Below are 23,888 nucleotides of genomic sequence, written 5' to 3'. Positions count from 1 at the left end.
TACAAATTTTGAAAGAGAAATTGGCAGGGCACGTCAGGGTTCCCCCTTAATAACAGGTAACAATTATTGAGAACTTTTAAACTCCTTTACATGTATTCTCATTTCATTCCACATAAAACCTTATAGGGTAGGTGCCATAATTATGATCCCCATTCTACAGATCAGGAAACTGAGTCACATGTATGTTGCTTAGTGAATAGGTATCTTGAGCTGACTGGACCAATAGAGACTTGATGGTACACAAGGTACCAGGCATATCTGGTGTGCTATGTAAGAAGAATTATGTCATGGAACTAGCCATGCTCTGACTTGCGATTCCATTGAATTGTGCCATATTCATATGTCCAGTCTCTTAGACTGTGAGCCCCTTGTGAGCAGGGGCCCTGTCTTTGAGGTCTCATGTTCTCCCCCTGGCTGGCCCAGGGTTGGCAAAAATTCCATGCACAAATCTTTGCTGACTGTGTGTGTGTGTCAAGAGCATGTGAGCAAGTCTGGCTGTGGGTGCAAAGGCACAGAGCTCTGTGTAGTGGGCATGAAAACCTTGCAAACTTTTGAACCCAGGGCCCCTCTTTTTTCCCCTGTTGGGAGCATGAGAATATAGGATAAAATCAGAGTCTTTTCCTTAAGGGAAGCATTAGTAGGTCAGTTCAGTCACAGGTGGATCTCTTCTGTTCCTCCACGGACGGGGCAGGGCCAGCCCTGCTGTAGCTGGTTGAAGGGGACCAAACCTCTCAGGAAGACGGACTTGGTTCCGTTTGACCAGCCAGAGCAGGGGGCAGCTCCTTTGGGAAGTGACTGCAGTCTTTAGCGTGAGGATTCCTGGTACGTTTTGAACATCACTGGTCCACGCCTGCAACACAGAGAGAACCAGCATCAGCATGAATCAAATCCCAGTAGCTTGTCTTGTCTAGAACATCCTCTCATAGGATTTGTGAAAATCACACATAATTTTGCATTGTATGACTTTTTAATTTTTTTGATCCTTATTCTTTTTGTTAATATGAACATTTTGAAGAACTAAAAGGATACAGAATTGTAGACTATAGAAAATGAAAATCTCTCATAATTCTCTCTTCTCCCATTTTCCAAAATAAATTTAACATTTTGGTTTATAGTCTTTGAATGCCTTACACTTTAATATTTAAAATAAATAAAATATATTATTTTTTAATTTAAATATGATGCATTTATAGAAAAATATATGTAATACATATGTAAGTTGTAACATATAATGATTAAAACCAATATCCACAAGCAGCTGTCTACTTTAGAACAACAATTTAATAATACTGTTGAGGCTTCCTGAAAGATTTTCTTAATTTATCTTTTTGGCTTTCCCATAGAGGTAACTATTATTCTGAGTTCCTTTTTAAAATATAATTTAAATAATTTAAAGTATAATTTAAATAATTTTTAATAATTTTTACCATTTATGCATATATTCCTAAATATTATATTACTTGTTTTTTAATATAATGTATCATACCATAGGTATTCTTCTGTGACTTGATATTTTCACTTAAAATGATATTCATCCATAATGATTGACAGCTGTAGTTTATCCATTTTTATTGTTTTATAGTTTTCTACTATGTGAATATACTACAATTTATTTAGCCATTTTCCTGGTGATAGACGTTAGAGTTGTTTGGTTTAACAAGTGGGCAGAGTGGGGGAGTCTTTGATTTTTGTAGATTTTAAAGGAGAGATCTCGATTCCAGTAAGTAAGAACTTATAGATCGACTTTGCAAAGGAAAAGCAGCATTTACTAGTTCACAACATCTGGGGGTGGGCCCAGAAATTTGTGTTGTAACCTGTTCTTCAGGTGATTCTGATGCAGCTCAAGTTTGAGAACCACTGGACTAACAGAGGTACCCACGTTTCTCCCTATTTCTAGAAAAATGTGATCAAGGGGGCAAGGAGCTGATTCAGAAGGAGGGTCTCCCCAGAAAATTGGCCTGGCTATCTTCATGATGTATTTGAACAGGTGGGGAAAGTGGTAGGAAGAAAGTTTAGTCTGAATGACCCCAGAAAACGGCTTTTGGGAGTAGGCTTTGCCTGACCTTTTATATCTTCTCTCCTTGATGACGAGAAGTGTAATCGAGTAGGAAGAGAGTGAGTGGCCTTGGAGTCATACTCACCTGGGTTCAAATCCCGCTGATGCTTCCTTGCTCTTTTGCTTTCAGGAAGTTATATAACCTCTTTAAACCTCAGTTTCAACATCTATACAGTGGGGGAAGATACCTACCTGGCCTACTTGTCAGGCTTAGTGAAAACAAGGAAAAGTGGTCAGTCCTAAGTCCCTGGTGGGCACCATGGATGCTTTCAGGGCTCATGGGAAAGTCCTAGAGACAAATCCAACAGCTTTTGAGGCCAAGAGGTTCACTCTGAACTCCAGCCTATCCTTCATATATTTCCCTTCCCTCAGCTGCAAGTGTTTTCATTTCATCTCTGAAGTGTTGAAACCACTGATCAGGCAAAGCAGAACTGGTTTACCCAACCAAGTAAACCTCTACCAGATGGGCTCCAGCTTGGGACCCCTGTCTGGAATAAATATTTCAGAAATCAAAGCACTCAACAAGGCACCATAGGAAAAAAAAATGAGGTAAAAGCGTACTTTGATTGATGGGGGTGGGAAGGCAGGGGACCCACCAAGAAGGGCTTGGTTCTACAGTGGTTTGTGTAGGATAATGATGAAGCCTTTTTCTTGTCCTGAGTCCCTTCCTCCTGGGCATGCGTCCTGCTGGCTCTGCAGTGAGGCATTTCACCTTCATCTTCCTCCTCCTACCAATGACAGAGGGGTCTCGGGGCTGCTGCTGTCCAGCTCGTCCTCTGGCTAACCTCGTCCCAGCCCAACCGTCCTTCTCTACCTCTGTCAGGTAGCAAGGGAGTAGGTAGACATCTGTGGGGATGTCAGCCAGGCAGTCTGAAATCAGGACGGAACAAGTATGTGGGTCCAGCTCACCAGTCAGAATGACAAGCCTCTTACAGTATACTTTCTTCAGTTCAGGACATTCCTCTTCATCATCTCTGTCTCCTTCTTTACTCACATCCTGCCCCCCACACAAAATACAGCCCCAGATTTTTGAACAGATGACATAAAAGAAAAAAAACAAAAACCCACAAAACTATCTTTAGTGCAAGTGTGGTTTAGAAAAGGGAAAGGGTTGTCTTTGGAAAGAAGCACATCTTTGAGGCATCTGCCTCTTTTACAGACATAAATATTCATAAAATAAGGATAATAATTTTCTTTGGAAGATAAAATGCCATAATATACTGATGTTGGAGGTCTTATTCATTCAAAGCACCACGATCTAAAGCAGGGTTTCTCAACCTTGGCATAGTGACATTTTAGGTCAGAAAAGTCTTTGCTCTGGAAGGCTGTCATGTGCATTGTAGGGTGTTCAGCAGCCTCTCTGGTCTGTACCCACTAGATGCCAGTAGAACTCCCTAGTTGTGACAACTAGGAAACGTCCTCAGACATTGCCAAATGTGCCCCGGGGGCCAAATCACCTCTGATTGAGAATCACTGCTCTAACACTGTAAGTTTCCATGTTCAGTCTTGTAGCTACCCCAATCTCTAGTAAGTTGCCCACATTCTTTGAAGTTCTCCTCATTCCCAGAGAGTACAGGTGAACATGCCCATGAAGGCTGTCAGGGGCATAGCCTGGTGACCATATCCTGGTGTCCGGAAGAGGCAGGTGGGTGGTGTCACCTGTGTTGCTATAGCCTGTGAGGGGTTTGGCCCATTGTGCTCTAGGTGCTGTCACCTCTGGAGGGAATGGCACCCTTCATCTTTGGCCACTCTGCATTTATCTGCCATCTGCCATTTAAACATGTGTATCCTCTCTTCATGCTTCTTTTTTCTCCTTATTGCACGTCCTTGTTTTGCTCCTTCTTTGTTCTATTTTATAGTCCCTCCCCCTCCCCGGTGCTTGGCACACATCTGTCGAAACTGTGGTGTCTTTCGTGGTTCTGCTTATGAATTCATAGTATAAATTTAGTGTAATCCCAGCTGTCCTCTCACACACACCCCCCCTGGGAAGCAGAGCTGTGGAAGGCATGCAGCCAGGGTCCTGGAGCGAGGGTCCTGAAATGCTGGGGAAGGTGATGGCCTGAGCCTGGGGGGACTGCAGTCTCCCCTACTGCTCAGGGCATCTCTCCCTAAGTCCAACTCCTTCTTGGTGTGGATTCAGGCCCTTTAAGGTCAGGGCTGGGAACACAGGGGTTTAGAGGGGAGGGGAGAAAGGAACTTAGATGAGGGCATCACCATTTTAGCACCTCCAATGTTTTCTGTTAACAGCCTCACTCAGAAGCGCTGCTTTGCTACAGGGTTGTCACGTGAATTGGAAAAGCTAGCAGGGTCAGGGGCCTGTCTGCGTGACCCCAAGCTGTGGCTTCCTGGACTCATAGCACCTGCCCTTCTATCTCCAATGAAAGTGTTTTGAAATGCATAAACTGCCATGGACACAGATCATTATAAAGGGAAGTGATACAGATGGATATGAATTACAATTCAGTTTGGTTCCTAGAAACATCTCATTTCAGGAGCAAAGTGACTGAAGGAAGGAGCTCGGAGGGCAAGGGCTGATCCTGTGAAAAACCTTTAGGTGATGTGGCCTCTCCCAGCCAAGCAAGCACCAGGGGTGAGGTCCGGGGGACTGGGACAACCATCATAGTGCCTGAACTCGTGGGCTGAGTGATAGAACCTCTAGAGGGAGAGAAGGGCCGTGGGAGAGCGGCCCAGACAGGATTCGGAGGCTCTCTCTTAGTTGGTGAGCGAGACGCCTGCTGGCGCACAGCCCTGATGAGGACAAACCCATTCTCTGGGTGGGGACCATGGGACCAGCGAAGAGGCACTTGCCGAAACCACACACTTCCTTACATTCCATAGCAAAGTAATCCGTATGGGGATATAAAGAAGCATGTGGCCTCGGGAAGTAGTCTTGGCCCCGGCCTGGCTTCTTCTGTCATCCACATGCAGCCCAGCATCTCAGATGTGGGCCACTCACATCTCCTCTCTGCCTCTAGGTGGGAAACGCTTAGAGGGCAGGACCACTAGGACCTTAACTCATCCATCCTATCATTCCCCCCAAACCATCCTGGAACACATCTGTTGTGAGGCATGGCAGTGCTTTTTTTGGGACTCAATTTCTCCCCTCCTCTTTGTTGGGAAATAGATAGCACCTGAGTTGCACTGGCTTATTTTGGTGCAGTTATAATCTTTGTTATTATTATTAATTTAATAGCTGCTACTTTATCCATTTCAATATGATTCTTTTTTAAATGTTTGAACTCCCATGAAGCAAAAATTTAAAAAAGGAGAGGGAATCTAACAGAGCAGCATTCTGCACATGCGCAGAGAACAACTCCCGCTTAGAAACACAGCCGGGCCCTCCCTGGTGTCCTACTGTATGTGGTGGGCGCGTGCTGAAGGCTGCAGCTGCCTGCACAGCATTCCAAGCACCATTGTTCATTGTGGGAAGGATTTTTTCATTCGGCTTCTGCTCCCTCTAGCCCATCACCTGCCCCACAAGCTGTGAGACAGGAGCCATAGAAGGGTGAGAGACGCTAGCAGCTGTCAAGCCACTCGGGGTCTGGATGGGCCACCCCGGCTAAAGGGCAATGGGTTTAAAGCTTCATGGCATTTGATTCTCTACTAGGGAAACAGGGAGTGTGACAACAGAAGAATTGAACCGCAAAGAAAGTTTGAGGCTCACAGCATTGACAACGGTGGTTAATGAAAGCTAATAATCAAAGTAATAAAAAGAAGGATGCATTTTTTTCCCCCAAATTTCTCTGTGGTAGGGATGACTTTTGGTGTTTTGCATATACAAGCTCCTTAAATCCACTACTCCATGACATAGCTATTATTTTTATCTGGTTTTACAGATGAGGGTCATAGAAATGAATTGGTTTACATATATATATATATATATATATATATATAAATGATAATTCTTTAAGAAAACACTAATCCAGTTGGAAAAACAGTATTGCATCAAGCCACGAAGATCGGCTCGGAAGGTGAGTTGAAAAGGAAGGGAGAGAAAAAAAACACTAAGGGATTTACGCGGCTGTGCATGTGGGGTGCTGCTGCTGCTGGTGGCTTAGAAACCATACTTTTTCTCAGGAGAGTAGGAAAATACCCTAGGTATTCCAGTCAAAATCTTTCTGGCTGAACTTGGGGACCATCTCACTTAATCCAGTCCAATGGCGGTATAAGCTTTTGAAAACAAAATTCTCCCTATTGTCAAGGGCAAGCTTCATATGAGTGAGACTGTGGGGCTGCTTTTCCTCCTCCACATTTGGGGTCTGCAGTCAATCAAAAGCAGGGGCTGATGGGGAGGAGAGGCAGTGGTGCCAAGGAGAAGACGAGGCTGTGCCTCTGAGAAGATGAGAAGGTCCTATCTCTTCTAGTGAACCAGGGAACTTAAGAGCTAAGTCAAGCTTCATTGTAACTGGTTAAACCTGTCAGATGAAACTCTCCCAAGTGTTTGGCATGTGAGTTTCAGGAGTGAAGGCTTGCACAGAGGAGACAGACCACCGAGGTTTTGATCCAGAGAACTAGAAAGAACCAGCCTTAAGAGATTTGCCATTCACGAGCCAGCTGAAACCTAGAAGGTGGTTAATTCATGTAAGAACACAAGAGAAACCGGTTTCCAGGGAAATGATGTGAGATAACCAAGATAGTGCTAACCATCCCATGAGACTGTGCCCAACATTTGGGTGTGAATTATTATGTCTTTTTGTCAAGCCCAGCCTCATCTAGGCAAAAAGTTACTTAACAGTTCACTTCAAAATCTGCAGGGGCGGAAAAAAAACAATGAAAAACTTATAATGACCAATTACTTGATTGCTTTTGAGCCTCCTCCCACTTTCTTTGGTCATCTAATTTAAGATGCCAGGAAGGAAATTCACGAAACAGATTAGAAAACAGAGTGAGAGGTAGGCTGAAAAAAAACCATAAAGAAATAACTATAACAAAATCAAAACATTGCAGACCAGGCACAAATGAAAGGACAGATCTAGGAAGGGAATATAAAGATATGTTCTGAGTTTCGTATAGGGCAAAGGGCATTAATATGGCACTTGGATGCAAGGTGTTTTTTTTCCAGATTATTTATTTAATTTCTTACCTGCCCAAATCTTCTGACTTTGGCAGGTGGTGTTAATAAGAAGAATAGGGAGGTGAGATGGGTCACCTGGTCATTTGTGTGCTGTATGGTATCGGCAAAATCACCACCTTTCTATCTCTCATTCCTGCAGTGGCTGTGTAACCCCATCTGCCCACCACAGGGTGGGTTGTAGATTAATGAGATAGCACATGGGATGGTCTTGAGTTTCTTAGGAGAACAGGCTGATGGCAACATAAAATGTCACTCAACTCGTTGTTGGAAACAAGATTTATTTTTTTCCTCTCTCTGTTTTCTGTAATTAGGCAATTTGTTCAAAAGCCTTAAGTTCATAAACTGTCCGTTTCCTTGTTCCCGAGAAGCAAGTACTTCTTTAAAGCATTCAGGACTTAAGTGACAGTGAAGGTAGCATCAAAAGTACAAATAGTCATCACATCCTATTTCTTTCACTGAGCAGGGCGATATTTGGACATAAATGACTCAGATACATTACAGAGAAGTGAGGATGGCGATTTCCCATGAATGATCCTCAGAATGGCTCTCTGATTAGGGGGAAATCAAACACGGGTTAAGACAGGGAGACGTCTGAATTAAAGGCTAACATCATCCTCAAAGTTATTGGTGGCAGTGGGGTGGAGGAAGGAAGAACATGGCTTGGGCATCTGTGTATTCTAGCTCTATGACCTTGAGCAAGCTACTTAACCCTTTGAGCCTTAGTTTCCTCATCGGTAAAGTAAGAATAATAATGCTTACTCAACAGGGACCTTCAATGAGACAGATTTATATACGGTGTCGTGAATATAGTACTAGAAGCCTAATAAGTGGCCTCTGTTACTATTATTACTATTGTTTAATATATATTTAATACTAATTGATATTAATACAGCAAGTGAAACTAGTCACTGCATGGAAGCCCTTATATTTGATCTACTTTAAAGAGTTTCACTCACATGACAATTGTTCCCCAAGAGGTGGTTCTGAGATACTTGGGAAAGCTTAGCTATTATAAAAAAAAATATGTTTCTTTTACATTTTGATTTGCCTTTTTTTAAAAAACAATTTTTGCGATTTTCATGTGCTTGAAAAGGATTTGTTAAGGAAAGGTATTCACAAGCATTATGTCTGACAAGAATCATTACAGGTTCTAAATCTCCAGGGCCCAGTCTCCCTCAGGACCTTTATGAAAAGCTATATAAGGTGAGATGCTCAGACTGTCCCTTTGTTGACCACTAGGCCTTTGCGTCTAATGACAGATCTGACCTTAGTTTGTCAGCCCTTTGCTGGATGTGGGGAGGAAACCAGAACTCTCTGCAGAAAAACCATCTGTATCTCACTCTCTGAATTTCTAATATAGGCACCTTAGCTCTCCCGGTCCCTTTTCTGCCCCACAGTAAGGCTTGGAAGTTTAAAACAATCGATAATAATTTCTTAAAATGTAATCAGAATTGCATGCTTCTGTGGGGATGAGGACACTGCCAGCGTCTGCAGGGGGAGTGGTCTGCACAGAGGTCCCCATGCCAACCGAAGTCTGAGTGCTTGTGACCTTACGCACTGGTATCACTGCTGCTGTTCTTGGTTCTTGTCCATGAAACGGAAGCTATTCTGGAGCTCACCAAGGCACATGCCAAATTATTTGGGGCTTACCACCATCTGACTGGGGTGGTAGGAAATGATGCAGAGGCCCCTCCATTTAAGGCAAGTGTGGGGTAGCATGTCAGGATAAGACCTTATTTTTCCTAAGGCTCAACCAGAACATCTTGCTATTTTTGGAGGACTGGCCAGTCCTGAATGTTGTTTCAATCATGAGCATGAGTCCCATTTTAACTTCCCAGGCACAACCAAAAGCAAGGCGAACTCCAAGAGCCCGTCTCCTCTCCCTGCAGCACCCTGCCACTTTTCTCAGAAGAGGGGAGTATGGGTGGCATTTTATCACCACTGTTGTCCTTGCCCTGCTTCTCATCAGAGCTGGGATTTCAGGGGAGGAAGGGGCAACGAGAGAGAGGGAGCCAACATTTACTGATTTACACTCCCAGCAATTCTGCGAAGTATATTTTATTACACAGGATGAAACTGTCTCTAGCAGATTAAGTAATCTGGAGCCATAGAATAGTTAAGAAACTTGTCCAAATCACACAGCTAGTAAATGGCTGTTGACCTATATGACTTGAAGCAAGTCTCTAACTCAAAGGACACCTTCATTCGAATACACTGTATTTCCCAAGCTTGCCTGATCCTTAGTGCCACGGAAGCACTTCTTAACACTCCTGTTGCCTGCACCCCACTCCAGAGCCATGCAATTGAAATCTCCATGGGAATGGTTAAGTATCTATATTTTTAACAAGCACTCCTGGGTGATTTCTACGTTCAGCAAATTTAGGGGAAAAAAAGCTCCAAGGAGAGTTGCTTTCAAACTTGAGTGAGCATTAGAATCACAAGGGGGTTTGTTACAATGCAGATTCTTCTGACTTGCTCTCAAAGATGCTGAAATGAAGCCATCTGGGCTGGGGCCCCGGAATCTGCATTTTTGCAACCATTCCCAATTTATTCTGTGGCAAGTGAGCAGAGGACTTTGCAAAACATGACCTAACAATAAACAGGACAGAGAGATAGGAATGCTAAAGTCATGGATTCATTAATACTAGAAAGCCCTCATTCTGTAACAGTCTAAGGAAAATTATTTCGTTTGGATTAAGGAATGTCTGCAAATGGTGACAAATGGTTAAAACCAGGGTGATCGCTCTCCACACATGAACAGTCAACTTAGTGACAGAAAGGGGAGCGGGCACTATTGTCTGCACCTGACCACTGAGGTCATCTTTTCCATGTTCTCTACGCTTAGCTTCCACCTGGAATGTTCTTTTCCCCTTGCCCATCTTCACCAATTAAAATTACTCTCTTTCAGGCTCAGCTCAAAAGATACTTTCTCCACAAAGTTTTTTCCCACTTGCAGCTCCTTCTCTTTCTCGTTCCTATTGTTTGTACCCCTACGTGGGCACACATCACCTCTCACCTGGCTGTTGGATTCCTTGTGTGCCTGGAATGTATGCATCTCCTCTCATGTGGGCTGGGATCCTGAGAGCTTCATGTTTGAGTTCTCATACCAGCCACCTAAGGAAGGCATTTCCCACAGTAAGGGTGGAGCAGATAAAGCCACCACTGCCACCACCACACTTTGAGATTACTGTGTGCTCCAACAAGTAACTTGTGTTATAAACGTTCCTGTTTTACAGATGGACACAAGGCACTGAGAGGTTGTGGTTTGTGGATGGGTCTCCTTTAGAAGCGACATCCCTGGAGGTGACCAGAGTCACACCTGCAAGGAGACCTGAGCTCTGTGGGTTTAGGAAAGAGTACTTCTAAAAATCGTAACCTTCTAATTCAGTGTATCAGTCACCTGATGGGTTTGCTAAAATGCAGATTGCTAGGTTCCACCCCCAGAGTTTCTGAGTCAGTAGCCTGGAATGGGAGCTGAGAATTTGCATTTCGGACAAGTTCTCCGGTGATTCTAAGGCTGCTTTTCTGGGGACTGCACTTTGAGAACCACTGCTCTAAGTTCAATGTTTCTGAGGCTCAACAGTTCAAAGGCAAGGAAGTGACCCTTACATTGTAAGTTTCCTAACAATGAGGGGAGGAAGTGGAGTAAAGCCACACAGAAGCCAGGAAGGTGGCTCTTCAAGGGTGTGGTTGTAGGAGCTTTCACCAATGAGGATGCAGACAGATGGTCCACACCCCAAAGAGAGGGAACCCTGTCTGTGAAGCTATTTAGAATTTTCAGCTTGAAGGTTTGTACACTCCTGGGAGTCATCCCTTTGGCTTCCAATTCTTACCATTAAAACTGTAGTGGGGTTTGGTGAAGAATGGATACAAAATGAGGTAAAAGCTTTCCTTGAGACGATAGCCCAGCAGAGGATCCACTGACTCACATGACCTTCTATCATATTTGCAGAGGGATCGTAATGATAATATAACATAATATGTGGAATAATGATAAATCTTTTTAGCTCCAAGACCTCTCTCTCTTTTTTAAATGCACCTATTAAATGAGGATTAAGAATTGCTTCAGGTCCAGGGAGCAAGTCAGAGAACGTGATTCTTGCCCTAGTTTTCCAAAGGAATGCATTGCTGGGGGGCTTTGTGTTTTAAAAAGATGTAACCCGTCACATTGTCTTAGGTGGGGATGTCTGTGGGGTTATCTGAAGAAACCACTCCCATTCAATGATTGAATATTTGAGGTAAATCACATACAGTACTAGAAATAAATTCCTTTGAGTTGCTTTGAAGAAAATTCCAACACACCTACAAAATATTTTACCAAGGCACTGAAAGGGCAAGTCACAAGTTCAAAGTCCTGTGCTGTCAAATTCTCATTCATCACACCTAAAAACCCAGCTCTTCTTTAGGTAATCGACCAGCCCCTAGGGCGATGACACAAGATCTCTCCCCTGGAGCTACCTTTGATTGTCCTTCTCTCTCCCACGCTCACCCTTCCTCTCAGCCTTTTTGCTTCGAGCCCCAGCACAGAGAAATAAGTTCATTATCAGTACTAGCGGACAAGTCATTCATTCCCACACGCTGACAATGCCAGCAGGGGCTATTTCTCTCACTCCTTTTCCCTCACCTCGCTCTGCCTGATGGGTCTGGATTCTAGAGGTCCTCCCCCCACCTGCATGAGACACAGAACGCCCAACTTCACCTGCTCCTACAGACACCACAGAGCTGGCTTCAGATGACAGGAGCAGATCACCCGCAGGGCTTCCCAAAAATTCACAAAGAAAGACAGATGGGCAAGGCAGGAACGGCCAGAGGACAATTAGAGGAGAAAGCGGCAGGAAGGAAGCAGCTCAATACTTACGTGGGGAAAAGTTGCAGGCAGGTCCCTCCTCTGTGCGCCTTCCTCCCTGGCAGGCGTCAGCCCCATGGAGGTGTTTAGAGCATGGGTTGTTAGTATTATTATTATTTTTTTTCTCCAGAGCTGGCAGTGTTGGCTTGCATTTCTATGCCTCCCTGTCAGAATTCTCTCAAGGAAACGGCAGCTGGTGAGCTCAGAAATGTCAGTCAGAATCTTGGCCTAGTTTGGGGCCTTGAAGATTTTTACAGAAAGTTAAAAAGGTTTCTGGGCCAGCGTCTCCTTAGGGTTTTCCCTCTCTTGCTTCTCACCTTTTCCATCTTCTATTTTTCTTTTTGCTTTTTTTCATTTTTACCTCAGTAGCTAGCTACTTAAATTGTCTGCCCCTGTCTTTCTGTTGGTCCCCTCTTGGGTATGGTTGTGACTCTTCTCCCAGCTCAGCTTAACAGCCTGGTGATTTTTTAAGCATTTAACTAGTACTTGTGCACTGATTACTTATTTTGTCTTTTTACTTATTCCCTTTTCCCTTTTCATCCCTTTCCTTTCACTCTTATCTTTTTCATCTCCACCCCTCGAGTCACACACACAGAGAAATCATCTGTCTTTCCTTTATGTGCAGCCCCTATCCCGGCAGTCTACCATTCTTCCCTGTTTGTGCCCTGTCCACTCATTTGTCTTTCACTCTTTTACTTCTTGCATTTGTTCTAGATTTACCTCTTACTGGGTCCTGTCTAGCTGTGACCCAGCTTCAGACCTCTGTCTCCTCTCCCCTCCCCTCCCCTCCTCTCCTCTCCTCTCCTCTCCTCTCCTCTCCTCTCCTCTTCTCGGCTCACTCTCTGCCTTCTCTTGCCTCCTCCTTTTGTACTCTCCAGCCCTGTGCCCACCCCCAGCACACTCTTCCACCTGTTTGTGTCTTTTAAGGGCCTTGGTCATGTCCATGCCTTCTGTCCACCTCAATCACCACAGTGACGGGCCTCTGAAAGCTGTTAAATTACACCTCTTCAGCTGTCTCATTGCAAGGAGAAATGGCCTTTGCTAAATCCTTTTTCAGATAGGCAAATCTACATGAATGCTTCTGTTTAGAATACACTAAAATGATGCGTGTATGATTTTAAAGAGTAAGAACATTAATTTTTCTCAAGGATACTGGTATCCTTTTAGGTTATGTAAATATATACTATCTCAATACAGCCCTTTTAGCTTGTTCCTAACTTATTTTGACCATTTTTCAAATGGGAGGGTGGTTGTAGTGAAGTGATAGAAAACATGGCTAGTTTGGGACTTGACTAGATTATATTACTGAGTGCCTGCCAAATCATGGTGTATTAAGCACTAGAAATACAAAAAAGTGTATAGACATATATAGTCCCTGCCTTGAGAGACTTAATCAGATTTTCTTAGGGATAGAACCTGTATCTGGAAAAATATACCCCTCCCCCCCCAAAAAAAATATAATTGCAAATTGATAGTTCAGAAAATAAGCACTACTGGCATTCTGAAGCAGAGGTTGATAAGTGATAGACCAGGTAGTAAAAGCTTCATGGGAGATGATGGGTTTCAACTGGGTTCTGAAGTTAGGGAGGGCTTACATACCTGGAGAGGGGCGGGAAGGGCTTTCTCAGATGGGGGAATGGCATGAACAAAGGTGTAGAAGAAGCAGACGTGTACAGAGCATGTGCAGGGTATACTAATTAACTGTGGCTGGATTCAGTGCTTTGTGAAGGGGCCAGCCTGGGGAAAACTTTAGGCACAAAGCAGCCTTTTTTTTTTTTTTTTTTTAGCTGAGCCATCCTGCTACCTTTCTGGCAGCTCAGCTTCTGCTCAGCTCGGGCTGGACTCGAACCGCTGTTGTTCAGAGCTCGAACTCTTGAGCGAGCTCTTAACCAACTGAGCCACTCGGCCGGCCCCCTACAAAGCAGCCATTTTGAGGAAATATGCTCATAGAAGGAGATCTCATTTTTTTTTAATTGGGGAATTTGGAGAGGGGAACAGTGTTGGGGAATTGGGGAGGGGGACCAGCCGAGTTGTTGTTCTTCAATCCAAGTTGTGGAGGGCGACAGTCGCCATCTGGCTGCCCATTGGCAGCTCATGGCCTCTAAACTCAAGGTGCTGTGTTACAATCTTAGTTGTGGATGGACATAGCCACCATCCCATGTGGAAGTCAAACCAGCAGCCTGTTGTTAAGAGCGCACGCTCTATCCACTGAGCCATCCGGGTGGCAGCTCAGCTTAAGGTGCCGAGTTCAGTCTTAGTTGTGGACGGGTGTAGCCCACCATGGAGCAGGCAGTCTTGTTGTTAGGAGCATGTGCCTTACCAGCTGAGCCATCCTGCCACCTGTTAGCAGCTCAGTGGCAGCTCAGCTCAGGCACAATGTGACTGGCCCATGTGGGAATCGAACCGGGGGCCCTGTTGCTCAGAGCTCATGCTCTTAAGCTAAATCTTAACCAACTAAGCCACTCAGCTGGTCCTCATTTTCTTTTAAAAGAGTTCCTTTACACTACACATTTATAGGTCACAATTTAAAAAGAGTAATGCTGTAGTGTTATGATTTCTACAACTTAAGTAAATATGAATTTGGGTTCTTTAATAATTATCACCAGAAAGACCATGGTCTGAAATCTGTTGCTATTGAACATAGAGAGAAATTTTCTCTCCAATCACCATTATTACATTCTTATTCTTACTTAATTCTAGCATTTGTCATTGAAGGTCTGCTATTATAAATCTAGAAAACTGTTTGTCCCACTCATTTACAGTCTGTCTCCTGTTCTCTCTCTGTCATGCAGCCATCAAACTCTGGTGTTCTACCCCTTTGCTGAAGACTCAGATCCCAACTTGGGTGGATTAAGCATTTGTTATAGGTCTATATACACTTTAACATGGCATTACACTGCTTTAAAATTCATTTTACAATTTCTTTCAATTCACAAGACTATAAACTCCTGAAGTTCAAGTTTATACTTATTTTGATGTTGTTTTTTGTCTCCAGAACAATATAAGAAACATAGTGGGCTCCTAATACATGTTTGTTAAATCAAGCTGGATAAAGAGATTTGCTAAAATTTGACAACAAAATATAAACCTACCAGCTATCCTACTAATAGGAAGATAAGCATTTTTATCACGTTGTATCAGCCTTATAGTTCTGAGTTTATCTGGGGTCAAAGAGTTAAGTGACCTTAATTTAATGACTTATCTGTATATTGGGTTATACTTTACATTTGCTCACATTTTCTTGTGAGCCTCAAAAACTATTTGGGATATGTCAATCAAAGAGGTATTGAAGCCGGCTGAGTGGCTCAGTTGGTTAAGAGCTCGCTCAAGAGTTTGAGCTCTGAGCAACAGCGGTTCGATGCCTGGCCTGAGCAGAGCAGCCACTAAGCTGCCAATAGGTAGCAGGATGGCTCAGCTTAAAAAAATTAAAAAGAAAAAGAAAAAATGAGGTATTGATACTCAAATTTGGGAGATGAGCCATCAGATGTACAGAGGGCTACATGGTTAGTTATTTAAAAAGCTGGAATGAAATCCAAGTTTTAGAACCCCTGATCAATTTTTTTTTTTTTTTTTTTTTGACCTTAGCACATTTTAGGTGAGGAATTCTGATTTCCCTGATAAAGAGATACGTTTGTTTTCCCTAAAGCCTTGTGTAAAACAGGTTGGTTTTGAGTGAAGTAGAGTGGAAGTGAGGAGTGGGAAGGTCTTTTCCTGAGATCTTTCCTAACGAGGTGCTCTCCCCTGTGGAAGTCTCCAGAAACCAGGGAAAGGGTGAAATCAAAGGTGGTCTAAACAAGATTATCTCAAGATTCATCTTCACAATAATCTCACTTGGTTACCTCATTTAGTGTATGAAGAAACCAAGGCCCAACTTAGCAAAGAGACTTGCCCTCCATCACAGAACCCACATCTCCTGACCCCTAGGTCAGACAGAGCTCTTTGCATCACATTTGAATTGGCTTCTGTTTGGTAGAGAGGCCTTACAGAGCCTGTTGCCCCTCCAGGTGAGACTGGGGCAAGGCAGTGATGGTGGAGGGAATACTCAGGTTGACTCATTCATGGCTGCAGGCTCTCCTCTTAGAGCTCTCCAACAGTGAGCAGAAACTAGGGGGGGACATCCCTTAATTGTGTGGGGGAGTGCAGAACACAGACTGTTTTATGTTAAACATGGGCTTAATGCTTTTTATTGGCCTCAGCTACCGAATTTCATAAGGGCGATAATAATAATAATGAAATCATGGGATGATAATAATAAATCCTTTGAGATGCTGCCAAAACTACATATCGCAGGCTTTAGACGCCAATGGGCAGCTGCTTGGCTAAATGTGGCCCCCAGTTGTCAAGGAGAGACCCACCCAATACAGGAGAAACAAATCAACAAGGATGTGCAGGCCACACACAGTGCAGAGCCACTTGGAGGTGAAGCTTTCAATTTAGATTAGACACCGTCTCTGTCCATTCTTAAGGAATTAGCAATGTGAAAATGTTCCCAATTGTCAAGTTGGATATAAAGGCATTTATGGCCTCAAGGAATTGCTTGCGTGGATCAGAGATCAAATAAAGTATCATGTCCCCCCGTTGATTATCCTTTTTTCAACCAAATGGTTGACAGTTGTCAGCATCGTGGACCTGGACACCATGAAGGTGGTGTTAACAATAAAACTGTGTTAACATTTTCGTTTCCAAATTGGTTTGGTTTCCTCAGAACTATAAGGTAGAACTTCCTCCCTTCCTCTGTTATCTACTTTGTGATTGCCAGAAATCATTGATTTTCCCCTCCATTTCCTCATCTGAAAACTAAAGGTAATAATAGCTGAACTTCCTCCCTTATTAGGTTTGTTGGGAGAATTAAATGAAGTAGCTTATTTGTTATGAGACATGCTAACGTGATTGTGGTTTGTTTTAGTCATATTAGAGTGGGTAAACTGTAAGCAGTGTGATAAAGGTAAGGGACCACTTTGCATTTCATTCAGCGGTGGATGGAGTTGGCTGGGGGAAAGGTTTCCTTGAGGCACTTGTTCACAAATGTTCATTTTAAGGGGAGATCATCTAGTCTAGTCTTCTTATTTTGTCATGAGGAAACGGAGTCCTGAGAGCACAAGTGAGGGTCAGCACCCAGGCCCAGAGCTTTGGCTCCCGATTCATAATGTTCCAGTCTGCCAGGTTTGTTCTGAACACCAAGCGAGACCAAGGAGATTGTGACTGTGAGAGTTATCTGTCAATGGAATGATACCACATAAGCGCCAAGTGTTATTTTCATGAAATCTGTCCCTCAAATACAGTTATTGCAGAAAACTACTCTTCACCCTCAGGGATGGCAGACATGTGGGGCCTTGGAAACCAGCTGTTCCCTGGTTGGTTTTCCCAGCTGCTGCTAAGGCCAGCTCTGTGGTGGAGGCGCCCAGGAGTGGGGGTATACCAAGAGCGTGGATGCCATGTAGGATTGAGGCAAAGCAGGTCAAAAGAAGAACAGTTGAAGCTATTTGGGAAACAGGTGGGAACAATGGAAAATTCATTTGGTTAAATGTGTGCTTAAATCAACACAAACGTTACCCCAGTTGCTGGCTTTGGGAAGAGAGTGCATGTCATGTTTAAAAGCTTTATCCCCCCCTCTCCCTTCCTCCCTTCCTCCCTTCCTCTCTCCATTCCTTCCTTCCTCCTTCCTTCTTTCCTTCTTTCCTTCCCTCCTTCCCTTCCATCTTTCCTCTCTCCCTCTCCCTCTCTTCCTTCTCTCTCCCCCTACTCCTTTTCTTATTCTTTTTTTACATTAACATTTGAGGCTTGTTTAGAATTAAAACAAACAAACAAACAAACAAACAAACCTACAAAGGTGATTTAATTCTTTAGCATACAAAGATATTTCAAATAAAAGATATTAAATACCAGTCAGAGTTTGCCTCCCCTCCCCCCATTCTATAATTAGTGGACATGAGATTTTAATGTAGAAAAAAAAGTTAAGTATAAGGAAAACTAAGTTTTACCAGTCCCCTGGCCTGGGACAGTTCCGGGCTTTCACATACATTTTCTCATTTAATCCTCACAAAATTGCTGTTTACCCTAATAGATGCTAAACTCCTTAATGGCAGAGGTTGTTATCTTTGTTTTTTATATTCTGTCATGGCTTTCTGCATTTAGATTATTTTAAAAAATGTAGCCTATGTCTTTTTTGTCTGTATACCACTCGTAATTTTGGAAAAGGACATATTCCCTAACACATTAAAAATTTTATATTTGGATTTTTAAATTATACTATTTGAAAGACCTAATTTCTGGCATGTTATAAATATTGACATTTTAAGTTCAACTATTATATCATTCTTTTAAATGTATTTAATGAAACCTAATCCATAGCAATTTGACACTCATCATCTTTTATTAAAGGAATATGAAAACCAGCTCTTCTAAACAGTTGGAATTTTGTAATGTTCCTTTCCCCCCCCCCCCAGAATTTGTGTTACTCCATTTTAGTTCTCACAACAAATTTCATTCTAATGAGTGCATTATGTTTGAAAGTATTTTATTTATTACCCTATCACATTTTAACTACAACAAATGAATGTACAAAGATTGAAATTAAATTTAAGATGAACACTTTCTAATTAAAAATTAAAATTAAAAGTTTAATTGTTATAATTTTCTGTGACTACAGAGATCAATATTATAATTTTTCTTTTGAACTGAATTACCATTACAATTATTACTAGTATGCATTTACTCAAATGACATAAATATGTTGCAAACAATAATTACTAAACATAAAATATTAACATTTATTAAAAATATAGCTCTTATGAAATTGATAGGCCTTTTCAAATTTTTCCATGTGTTCATACATCCATGGATAGATATTACTAATTGTTAGGGTGGAAGTTTGGCATTGACTCTCTTCTTTTTATTCCATTTATAGATATGACCACTGAGAGCACTTGTTCGCATAAATAAGAAGATGGGAATGGCAGGAATTTTGTGATGGCAATTTCTCAAAATTATTTGATCCACATCTGAATTTTATGCCAGAAATTATATAGTAGTCTATAATCAGAATTATTATTAATGAACTGTGACTCTCATATTTCATGGGCTCCATGAAGAAAGTATTTATCATTCTCAGTTAAACAACTTGATGAGGTTCTTATTCGATTTTGTTGAAAGCTAAGAAATGAGGACTACATGACTTGCAGAAGAACTTGTTATGCAGTTATGAGAGTGTTTTATTGGGAGAGGCAATCTGCCCTGGGCCCTGAATGTGCCTGCACATTCTTTCTGAGCATGCTAAGAATGCAAGGCTCTGGCTGCTTTTTATCTGAGCCATTTCTCAGGGCAGTAAGCAACCTTGAGATGAGGTAACATCACTCCCCAGACAAAGAACAAGCTTATTTCTGCTTGCTATAAAACTTTTAAATTTCCCAAGCTCAGTATGACACAAACCCACAGTGTACATAGCATCTATATAAGTCCATCCATCTACTTGCATTTCCCCAATGGGATCTGGAGGACATGGGAAATCAATGCAAACCAGTATCATGCTCATGCTTCTTGCTGTACCAAGAGTAATAAAGGTCATAGTCTCTGGCCTATGAGTTTCATGTCTTTTGCCTGCATCAGTGAAACCTTAACAGACTATTTTATTAGCTTTTCAGTAGGGTAAAAATCCAGATTTTTTATAGAACCTGACATACTAATAATTATGCTTGTAAGTTCTGGGAAGACTATCAAGAAGGTATTACCATGGCCCATTGAATGACTGTTAAATGTAGCAGTTAGTCTTTCAGATGGAGGCACCCTGTTTACTATAATTCAATCACAGTGTTGGAAAAAAATCTAAATATTGTTAACTTCAAGACACCTATCCTTAAGATGGCGGAGTAGGTAAATGCTGTGGTTTCCTCCTCTCATGACCACATCAAAATTACAACTACAGAACAACCATCATTGAGAATCGCTGAAGTCTAGATGAACAGAAGAGCTATAACTATGGACATATAGAAGAAGCCACAGCAAGACTGCTAGTAGGGGCAGAGACATAGAACAGGCTGGTCCCCATACCTATGTGTGGCAGTTAAAAATTGGGAGGGATATCTATGCTGTGGGGGTACCCCTGAGGAGTGAGAGGTGCCAGCCCCACACCTGACTCCCTAGTCCAGGGTTCCAGTGCCAGGAAGAGAAGTCTTCACAACTTCTGGCTGTGAAAACCAGTGAAGATTGTGGTCAAGTGAGATGGAGGGTGGCTGGACTCCAAAGCGTTCCTCTTAAAGGGCCCCCACACAGACTTACTCTCTGACGGGCTCACTTGCTCTGAGCTCCAGTGCTGGGGAAGCAGCTCAAAAGGCACCAGGACATATGGGGAGGAACTGAGTTCTCTGGCTTCTGAGCAAGGGCTAGAGAGGCAGCTCTCTCTCAGACAGAAGTGCTGACAGAAGACCATTGTTTCTTTGTTGAGCCCTCCTCCACCCAGGCTGCATGCACTGGTGGGTGCCATATCTGAGTCTCCATCAGCCTGACTAACATCAATTGCCCTTGCCTGGTGATTCCCTGAAGCCTCAACCCACCCAACTTGCAGGCCCATCCAAGCCGCTTCCAGTGGCTTTTCCATAAAAATGGACTCTTTTGGCTCATGCTGCAAACTTTCTGAAACCTCTCAAAAATTCACAAACTCCAAACAAGCAGTATTTGGCCTTGTCATGCCCCATGTATTTGCTGAGCTGCCCCAAGCCCAGCACTAGCAGCAGCTGGCCTCAGTTTGCAGCTTAGCTTCTCCTAGGTGTGTCCAAGCCCAGCACAGGTGGAAGACATCTGCAGATCACTCTGTGGCTCATAACAAGTGGTGCCTGGCAGGGCTCAGATGAAGACTAAACTAGGCCTGCAGTGTGGACTCTCTCAAGAGGTTCTGGCTGGTACACCTGGTGACTGGCTTCTCTCTAGCTGGAGCACCACCTAGGTGCCTCTGGGAAGGCACCAGGGCCCTGCTGAAGTGAATCTTGCTCTGTAGGGTCAGCCCCTGCACAACAGCTTCTCCACTGTACTCATGGCCAGTCCTCACAACCAATCAGCCTGTGGATCAATCTCTGCTGTTAACATTAAAACAGCAACAAAGGCTCAACTATAACAGGAGGGCACATACATTCAAGGGACACACCTGGAATACTGGTTCAGGTGATCAGGGAGACTGCCACTGGGTCCCACAGGACATTTACTACATAAAGCCACTCTACTAAGACCGGGAAACATAGCAGCTCTGCCTAATACATAGAAACAAACTTTGGGAGGCAGCTAAATTAGGGAAACAAAGAAATATGTTTCAAATGAAAGAACAAAGCTCTGGGGAACCTATTCAGTGATTTGGAAAATAACGTAGCAGAAAACACCCAATCAGAACCGCAAAAACAAAAAAGAATGAAAAAAAAAAATGAAGAGAGTTTAAGGGGCCTCTGGGCAACAACAAGCATACCAACATTCACAGTATTGGGGTACCAGAAGACGAGAGAGAGCAAGAAATTGAAAACCTATCTGAAGAAATAATGACTGAAAACTTTCCTAACCTGGTGAAGAAAATAGATATACAAGCCCAGAAACTGCAGAGAGTCCCAAACAAGAAGAACCCAAAGAGGCCCAAACCAAGACACGTTATAATTAGAATGGCGAAGGTTAAAGACAAAACGAGATTTTTTTTTTTAAAGATTTTTATTGGGGAATTGGGGGAAGGGGAACAGACAAGTTGCTGTCCTTTTGTTCTTCAGTCTAGTTGTGGAGGACGTTGTTTCACTGGCCCAAGTTGGTACCATCACTGCGCTCTTCCCGGGAGAGGTAGATCAATCACCGGCTTCTGGACGGCTGCTCACTGCGGCTGCTGGCCGCTCACGCTCGCTGCTGGCTACACACGGTAGCCCGTGGCAACCCACTGCAGCCTATGCCGCCGCCAGCGACTCACTGCAGCCCAGCTCCAGGTTGAGCTGTTGTTCAGCATCTTAGCTATAGAGGGCAGTGTCACTGGCCCTCATATGTGGGATCCAAACCAGGGCCGTCTGGCATCCCAAGCCAGCTCTTAACCAACGCACCACTCAGCTGGCCTGACAAAACGAGATTTTTAAAAGCAGCAAGAAAAAAGCAGTTAGTTACCTACAAGGGAGCCCTCATAGGACTGTTGTTAGCTGATTTCTCAACAGAAACTTCAGAGGCCAGAGGGACTAGCAGGAAATATTCAAAGTGATGCAAAGCAAGGACCTACAACCAAGATTACTCTACCCAGTCAAGCTATTATTTAGAATTGAAGGAGAGATAAAGAGCTTTCCAGACAAGAAAAAGCTAGAGTTCATCACCACCAAACCAGTATTACCAAAAATGTTAAAGGGACTATGAAGAAGAAGAAGGAGAAGGAGGAGAAGGAGAAGGAGAAGGAGAAGGAGAAGGAGAAGGAGAAGGAGAAGGAGAAGGAGAAGGAGAAGGAGAAGGTGGTGTGGAGGAGGAGGAGGAGGAGGAAGAAAAAATATGAATAATAAAATGGCAATAACTACATATCTATCAACAATTGCTTTAAATGTAAATGGATTAAATATTCCAATCAAAGATAGGGTGGCAAATGGATAAGAAAACAAGACCCTTACGTATGCTGGCTATAAAAACTCCAGAATGAAAGTCACACACAGATTGATAGTAAAGGAATGTAAGCAGATATTTCATGAAAATGGAAATAATAATAATACAAAACCTGGGGTAGTAATACTTATACCAGATAAAATGGACTTTAAAACAAAGCCTATAACAAGAGACAAAGAAGGATCCAGTAATCCCACTTCTGGGTATTTATCTGAAGAAACCCAAAACACTACTTGGAAGGGACATGTGCATCCATATTCATTGCAGCATTATTTACAATCGCCAAGATATGAAGGGAACCTGGGTGTTCATCAGTGGGTGAATGGATAAAGAAGATGCGGTACATATATACAATGGAATATTACTCAGCCATAAAAAAGAATGAAATCTTGCTATCTGCAACAACATGAATGGACCTAAAAGGTATTATGATGAGTGGAATAAGTCAGACAGAGAAATACAAATGCCATGCGATTTCACTTACATGTGGAATCTAAAGAACAAGATAAATGAACAAACAAAACAAAAACAATCTCACAGGTACAGAAAATATTTTGAGGGTTGCCAGATGGTGCAAGGTTTAGGGGGTGGGTGATAAAGGAAAAGGGATTAAGAAGTACAAATTAGTTGTTACAAAATAGTCATGGGGATGTAAAACATAGCATAAAGAATATAGTCAATAATATTATAATAACTATATATGTTGTCAGATGTGCACTAGATTTATTGGGGTGATCACCTCCTAAATTATATAAATATCTAATCACCTGAAACTGATATAATATTGTATGTCAACTGTAATTGAAAAAAAAATTTAAAGTTATTAAAAAAAGACACCCACCCTTGTCAATATGATATTTTTGAAAATCACTTTGTAAATCTTATTATGTACTATAAATACATATTCATAAAAAATTTGGAGCCATAGAGTTAGTTCTTTTAATTTTGAAAGTGTCTGCCATTATGACCTTAAAGCCCCCCTTTATAGTCAAACCAATCAGCCAGAATAAACGTATTCAATGTCATTTGTCTGTCTTTATTGTTTCAGTCCAAATAAACATGTTAATATACCTGTCTGGGACACCCATTTTATTTCAGAATTCAACAGTCAATACGTATTATCTAAAAACACCTAAAAAGGTGGAATTCTAGTGCCACTAACTACATAATATTCGCCATCTTAATGACAGCATCCAATATTCTGTGCATCCAGCTCAACCTTTTGGCAACTCAAGCTTGTTCATGACTAAAACAGGGTTTCATTAAGGCTTAAAGCATGAATCTCAGCAAAGGAGCTCCTTTTGTACCTGGGCATTGTA

The 23,888-nt window shown here is 42.6% G+C and overlaps 1 long non-coding RNA gene across 3 annotated transcripts; it reads right to left on the bottom strand.

Moving 5' to 3' along the window:
• Positions 1–6: 6 nt before the first annotated feature.
• LOC109391306 (uncharacterized) lies at positions 7–12,751 on the bottom strand. Of its 3 annotated transcripts, XR_002125778.1 has the most exons (4): positions 12,294–12,751; positions 11,989–12,216; positions 2,618–2,926; positions 7–850 (listed from the first exon to the last, which is right to left on the bottom strand). It is a non-coding gene; the product is annotated as an uncharacterized LOC109391306 (long non-coding RNA). The 3 variants fall into 3 exon arrangements; XR_002125777.1 differs by having other exon boundaries at positions 11,989–12,751; XR_002125779.1 differs by having other exon boundaries at positions 2,653–2,926; positions 11,989–12,751.
• Between the last annotated feature and the right edge of the window lie 11,137 nt (positions 12,752–23,888).

Source organism: Hipposideros armiger, unplaced genomic scaffold (assembly GCF_001890085.2).
Source record: "Hipposideros armiger isolate ML-2016 unplaced genomic scaffold, ASM189008v1 scaffold_288, whole genome shotgun sequence".
NCBI lineage: Eukaryota > Metazoa > Chordata > Mammalia > Chiroptera > Hipposideridae > Hipposideros > Hipposideros armiger.
This window is presented reverse-complemented; position numbering and strand designations above follow the sequence as displayed.